A 6,476-nucleotide genomic window follows, 5' to 3' on the forward strand; every position below is an offset into this window, starting at 1 on the left:
ATCATGGGATCGTTTATTTAGATTTTAATTGTGACGCATTTATCTGTAAAGTTCTAAAAACTCAATTTAGATTGTGAGCGCATTTCGGGTATTCTCATCCCATACATGTATACGGATATTTATCTCGTAGATGCTGATCGTGTATCAACTACGCGTGTCCAAGGTACACGTGACATAGCGCCGACCACTGTAATCAAGCTTCATGCAGGCCCTGGATATCGGCACTTATAGTATCCGCAGACAGGATGATGTATGAAGACGCTCTTATGTTTCAAGTGGCCCTTGAGATGGAAAGCACATTTCCTTTTCCTCACGTTATGGTCAAGAGTATGTCACAATATGCCTAGATATCCTCTAATTAACATGCTAACCTTTGTTCGAGCAGGGCATAAAGTCTCACCTCCCTGGTTCGAGAACTTGTAATTGTTTTACAATCAGAAATAGCTCAAATTATTTGGCTTTTAAAAGATCATCATTATTCCATAATAATGAGGCACACGAGACAACTAAGACCGGTGAAGGGGTGCATGGAGGGGGGGGGGGGGGGGGGGGGTAATGCTGATGAGTCGTACCCAAATATTCGTGTTTACATTCCACAAGCGAGCGTAGCGATCGAAATACTTTTTTAACACTGGAAATGGAATTGGTTATGAAAATATTAAACAGAATATGAAAATTACAAATAGAAACCATGTCACTACCCGGGTATGTAGTGACAGTGACAGTTGCGCCCGCATATAATAGGCGACTGCGCGGATATTTGTAATTTCATATTCTAATAACAAGCCTTATCACCAAAATACATCGTATGCCTTTGTACCTGATAACATTTTGCAATCGTCTCTTGACAAAATACAATCGTCATGCCTCTAATATCTACTCTATGTTTAAAATTCCCCCAATAAATTGCAGAAAGATATGAAGTGCAACATTCCATATATATTTCATATAGGCTTGCTGGAATCAGAGTTCTCATACATTGTATAAAACGATTCTTTGAGAGGAAAAGTGGAATTCTCACTACAAAACGGATGGCGTATGATAATAGATAACGGGTGCTCCTGGTCATGACATATCTATAATACGCTGGTCCCAGAGGTTTAACCTCCAGTGTAGTGGGTTTACAAGGTCAAGGTGTCGAGTGAAACGGGAGCAGCTAAAGCGACTTTTCCCAATATTCGTTGTGACAAGATTTGCGGAGTGGGAATCCGATTTTTGGATCTAATACCTTGTCTCAAGGAATGCGAATCGCTAACAGATGTTGATGAAAGTGGGCCAACTTATCCGATGGAAGGTCCCCGATACCATCATTTCCTCATCATCGATAAATTTTTCTTCTTTTTCCCAAAAGACGAGCAGAGTCGTTGTCCGGGGTGAAGAGATGAGATTGAAATTGGCAGAGGAAGAGAAATGGAACGCGATTCTCTGTCTGATTGTTGCCCTGTACATCCTACAAGATTGAAACTTTGAACCCCACGTAAACCCATTACATTTCATTGCCTTTTCACAATATACCTTTGTTTTGTTTTGCTGTTGTTCGTTATTGTTCGGGTACTCATGGTTCAGTAAAATGTCACTATGAATACATTGACTCCAGATAGATCCTAACATCTGAAGTACATAAGTGTTCAATCAATTCCGGTCAAAGTCCCCCCCCCCCCCCCCCCCTCGAATACCCAAATTGTGAAAAATAAGAACAATAGAAAGAAAGAACAGACACAGAGAAAGAAGGTCAGAAAGTAATACATAAATAAAGTAAATAAAGAAAGACAGAATGGGTGAATGAATGAATGAATTAAAAAAGAAAAAAAAGAAGAAAAAAAAATAACCTCTTCCATTCTGCAGATTGCAAGATATTTAGCGCCATCTCTTGACAAAAACATTAACATCTGACATTTTTTTCATAACGGTCAGAAAGCGTTAAAAATGCTGTTCAAGAACTTGGCACAGCTAGGACAATTCTTTTCTTTTGTTTGGTTAAACTCCGATGAACTGAAAAAAAAACGTCTTTGTTTTTCACCTTCCCTATATATTTGTTTGCCTCTCCATAACTTTGATTACAGAATAAAAAATACATGTAACATTTTCTTGACCATTTCTGTAAGTCTGTCACCCCCCCCCCCCTCTCTCTCTCTCTCTCTCTCTCCCTAGGTCCCCACCCCCTCTTTGCCTCAATCTCATATCTCTCTCTCAACTCTCTCTAGCCCCCTCTCTTCCTCAACCCGAAGTCTCTCTTACTCTCTCTAGCCCCCTCTCTTCCTCAACCCGAAGTCTCTCTTACTCTCTCTAGCCCCCTCTCTTCCTCAACCCGAAGTCTCTCTAACTCTCTCTAGCCCCCTCTCTTCCTCAACCCGAAGTCTCTCTTACTCTCTCTAGCCCCCTCTCTTCCTCAACCCGAAGTCTCTCTAACTCTCTCTAGCCCCCTCTCTTCCTCAACCCGAAGTCTCTCTTACTCTCTCTAGCCCCCTCTCTTCCTCAACCCGAAGTCTCTCTTACTCTCTCTAGCCCCCTCTCTTCCTCAACCCGAAGTCTCTCTTACTCTCTCTAGCCCCCTCTCTTCCTCAACCCGAAGTCTCTCTTACTCTCTCTAGCCCCCTCTCTTCCTCAACCCGAAGTCTCTCTTACTCTCTCTAGCCCCCTCTCTTCCTCAACCCGAAGTCTCTCTTACTCTCTCTAGCCCCCTCTCTTCCTCAACCCGAAGTCTCTCTAACTCTCTCTAGCCCCCTCTCTTCCTCAACCCGAAGTCTCTCTTACTCTCTCTAGCCCCCTCTCTTCCTCAACCCGAAGTCTCTCTTACTCTCTCTAGCCCCCTCTCTTCCTCAACCCGAAGTCTCTCTTACTCTCTCTAGCCCCCTCTCTTCCTCAACCCGAAGTCTCTCTTACTCTCTCTAGCCCCCTCTCTTCCTCAACCCGAAGTCTCTCTTACTCTCTCTAGCCCCCTCTCTTCCTCAACCCGAAGTCTCTCTTACTCTCTCTAGCCCCCTCTCTTCCTCAACCCGAAGTCTCTCTTACTCTCTCTAGCCCCCTCTCTTCCTCAACCCGAAGTCTCTCTTACTCTCTCTAGCCCCCTCTCTTCCTCAACCAGAAGTCTCTCTAACTCTCTCTAGCCCCCTCTCTTCCTCAACCCGAAGTCTCTCTTACTCTCTCTAGCCCCCTCTCTTCCTCAACCCGAAGTCTCTCTTACTCTCTCTAGCCCCCTCTCTTCCTCAACCCGAAGTCTCTCTTACTCTCTCTAGCCCCCTCTCTTCCTCAACCCGAAGTCTCTCTTACTCTCTCTAGCCCCCTCTCTTCCTCAACTCGAAGTCTCTCTAACTCTCTCTAGCCCCCTCTCTTCCTCAACTCGAAGTCTCTCTTACTCTCTCTAGCCCCCTCTCTTCCTCAACCCGAAGTCTCTCTTACTCTCTCTAGCCCCCTCTCTTCCTCAACTCGAAGTCTCTCTAACTCTCTCTAGCCCCCTCTCTTCCTCAACTCGAAGTCTCTCTAACTCTCTCTAGCCCCCTCTCTTCCTCAACCCGAAGTCTCTCTAACTCTCTCTAGCCCCCTCTCTTCCTCAACCCGAAGTCTCTCTTACTCTCTCTAGCCCCCTCTCTTCCTCAACTCGAAGTCTCTCTAACTCTCTCTAGCCCCCTCTCTTCCTCAACTCGAAGTCTCTCTAACTCTCTCTAGCCCCCTCTCTTCCTCAACTCGAAGTCTCTCTAACTCTCTCTAGCCCCCTCTCTTCCTCAACTCGAAGTCTCTCTAACTCTCTCTAGCCCCCTCTCTTCCTCAACTCGAAGTCTCTCTAACTCTCTCTAGCCCCCTCTCTTCCTCAACTCGAAGTCTCTCTAACTCTCTCTTTCCCTCTCTTACTTACTCTCTTAATTTGATACATATTCACACCATGACAAGAGAAAAAAGCAGTCACTTATTCATTGTCACAGTATCAAGATTTTCTTTATTCAAAGAAAGATTTTCATACATAAATTCATATAAATATTTACATTCTGCTAGACGATCATGTAGATGAAGTTATGCATATACAAGAATTAAAACACTCCAAATGCTATCAATGTCATGAAATTAAATCAGTACAAAAAGAATCAAAAATTAATGAAAAGTTGATAACAAAGACAAGAGATTCAGTGTTACTGCAACTCTCTTCTTTTGATCAACCCTGCTCCCCTAAGATGCAAATATTGATTGAAAACTGTTTAATTCAGGTCTATAAAAAATTAACAAAAAAATTGCTGGCATATCTTCAGAACCTTAACCAGCTAAAAGAGAATGCAGTACTTTTTCTTCTGTAAGCAATTGGATAAACACATGACAACCACAGGAATACAATGAATGAACAGATCCCCTTACTAACAGATGTCCTATGCGCACATGCCCCTGAATTTTAACCCCCCCCCCCCCCCCCCCCCCCCCCCCCCCCCCCCCCCGCCCCCCCCCCCCCCCAAAAAAAAAAAAAAAAAAAAAAAAAATGAAGAAAGAAAGAAAGAAAGAATATTAATAAAATAAAATAAATATTGAATGTTATTAAAACAGAGGCAACTTGTACTGAAACTCTGAAATGATTATCAGTACGTATTCTACCAAAAAGTCGGCTTAGTAATGTAAAATACCGACTTAACCCACGTACTGAATTGAATATGGCCCCTCATGGAAAAAGAGACGTTAGTTTAAGTCCAGGAATGGGGGTAAAGTACATCAAAGAAAACAATCACATGAAAGAAAGCGAAGTTACTTGCTTGAATACTACAGTGGCACAACAATATTGCACAGTGAAACATACAGTCGACAAAGGGATACAAATTAGTCAGCTCCCCACAAGAAGACCGCAAGTGCTATGTCTTTTCAATGGCATTTAAAGGCCTTCTTGCGGACAGCCGATGAATACAAGAATGAGTAACTAGAATACAGATTAAGCTCTTTCCTGAGAAAAGGCAGATAAATAGATGTCAATGATAGGAATGATCAAAAACAATAAAATACACACAAATAGCACACAGAAAAGCAAGTCTACACTTGCCATTTTGGGGGTTATTACCTGTAAGCATTATTGAATGATAGAGTTTTTTTTAATAAATACGATTATAAACTCAATTAATTTTTCTAATAAATACTTAATATATCTATTTTAGTGTCAGTCACACTTTTTTCCTGAAATTTTTTCACAAATTAAGTTTTCATGGCAACTTAAAACATGTTTTTTATCAAGGTTTCTCCGTGGGTGAATGTTTGAAATTCCAAACCTATACTATAAGTGATACTGTACATATAAATATTATATGAAATGCCTACAGAAAATGACTGTTTTTAGGGATGTTTGAATCATACAAATAAGCAACATGTTTTATATAATTAATTATAATTTTGCTTGTATATCATATATTATGCTGTAGTACTAATGATACCTGAAAGTACTTCCTATCATTCTCTGCCATAAGGCCTAAAAAAAAAAAAAGATGTTGTATTGCCCTTTGCGACTGACCCAATCTTGAAATCTACGGTCAGCTTTAAAAAATAAAAAATAAATTACTGTTTTTTTAGAAAAAAATATGTATTAATTATTAAAGCATTCAAAACTGAGAAATATCAGCCCAAAGAGGGAGAAAAAAAAATTCTGACCGACCGACCCATGTTTTGGCACCTAAAGAGCAATACAACACCTTTTTTTTTTTAGGCATAATGTTAGAATAAATTACTAATTGGACGGATACACGACACCGTAGAATTGTAAAAACACTTGATTAAAAAACGTACATAAATTACGTCATAATTCCATCATCCCATAATCCTATTGAATTACATGAGACGGATAAAAAAAAATGTGTGAGCAAGTCTGAAGGGCTAAAACTATTTACAATCTTCATTCTAGCACAACCAGAAAAATGAAGAAAAACAAAAATCTTTGGCACTCTTAATTGTAAAATGTACAGTTTGTTCAAGGCTCTTGACTCTGATTGATAATACCTATTTCTTAATTGTCAAAACGGAGAACGATAAGAGAAGCATGAAATGCATTTACTTTGTTTAAAATAGTTCTATTTTGCAAAAGTGATTTGCCTCTGTCGCTTCGTCCTGTAAGAATTTAGGGCTTAACTATGTCATAGGAAATCAATTTTGTCACTGTTGAGGTTTCCAAAAAAGACAAAGGGTATCAACTATCTTGAAATACTTGTAAAATCTCTGCACTGAACATGCCAATAAAATTCAGAAGATGGTCTATTCATATTACATATTGTTACAGGTTGGTACATTACAAGACATCATACCATCGAGAGGAGAATTCCAAAGTGATTTACATCCACAAATGAAACATTGTCATTATAATGGTAACTTTACATTGTCATTATAATGATAAATTTACATATCTTGTTATTTGAAAATTATAAAATTGTTCATCATTATTTTCTCCTTTTAGTTTTGTTAAAACAAAAAATTAATGAATATAAATTTGTTATGTCAATGAAGTTATTATTAATGATGTTTTA

This window comes from Strongylocentrotus purpuratus, unplaced genomic scaffold, assembly GCF_000002235.5.
Source record: "Strongylocentrotus purpuratus isolate Spur 01 unplaced genomic scaffold, Spur_5.0 spur5_scaffold_21, whole genome shotgun sequence".
NCBI classification, from domain to species: domain Eukaryota; kingdom Metazoa; phylum Echinodermata; class Echinoidea; order Camarodonta; family Strongylocentrotidae; genus Strongylocentrotus; species Strongylocentrotus purpuratus.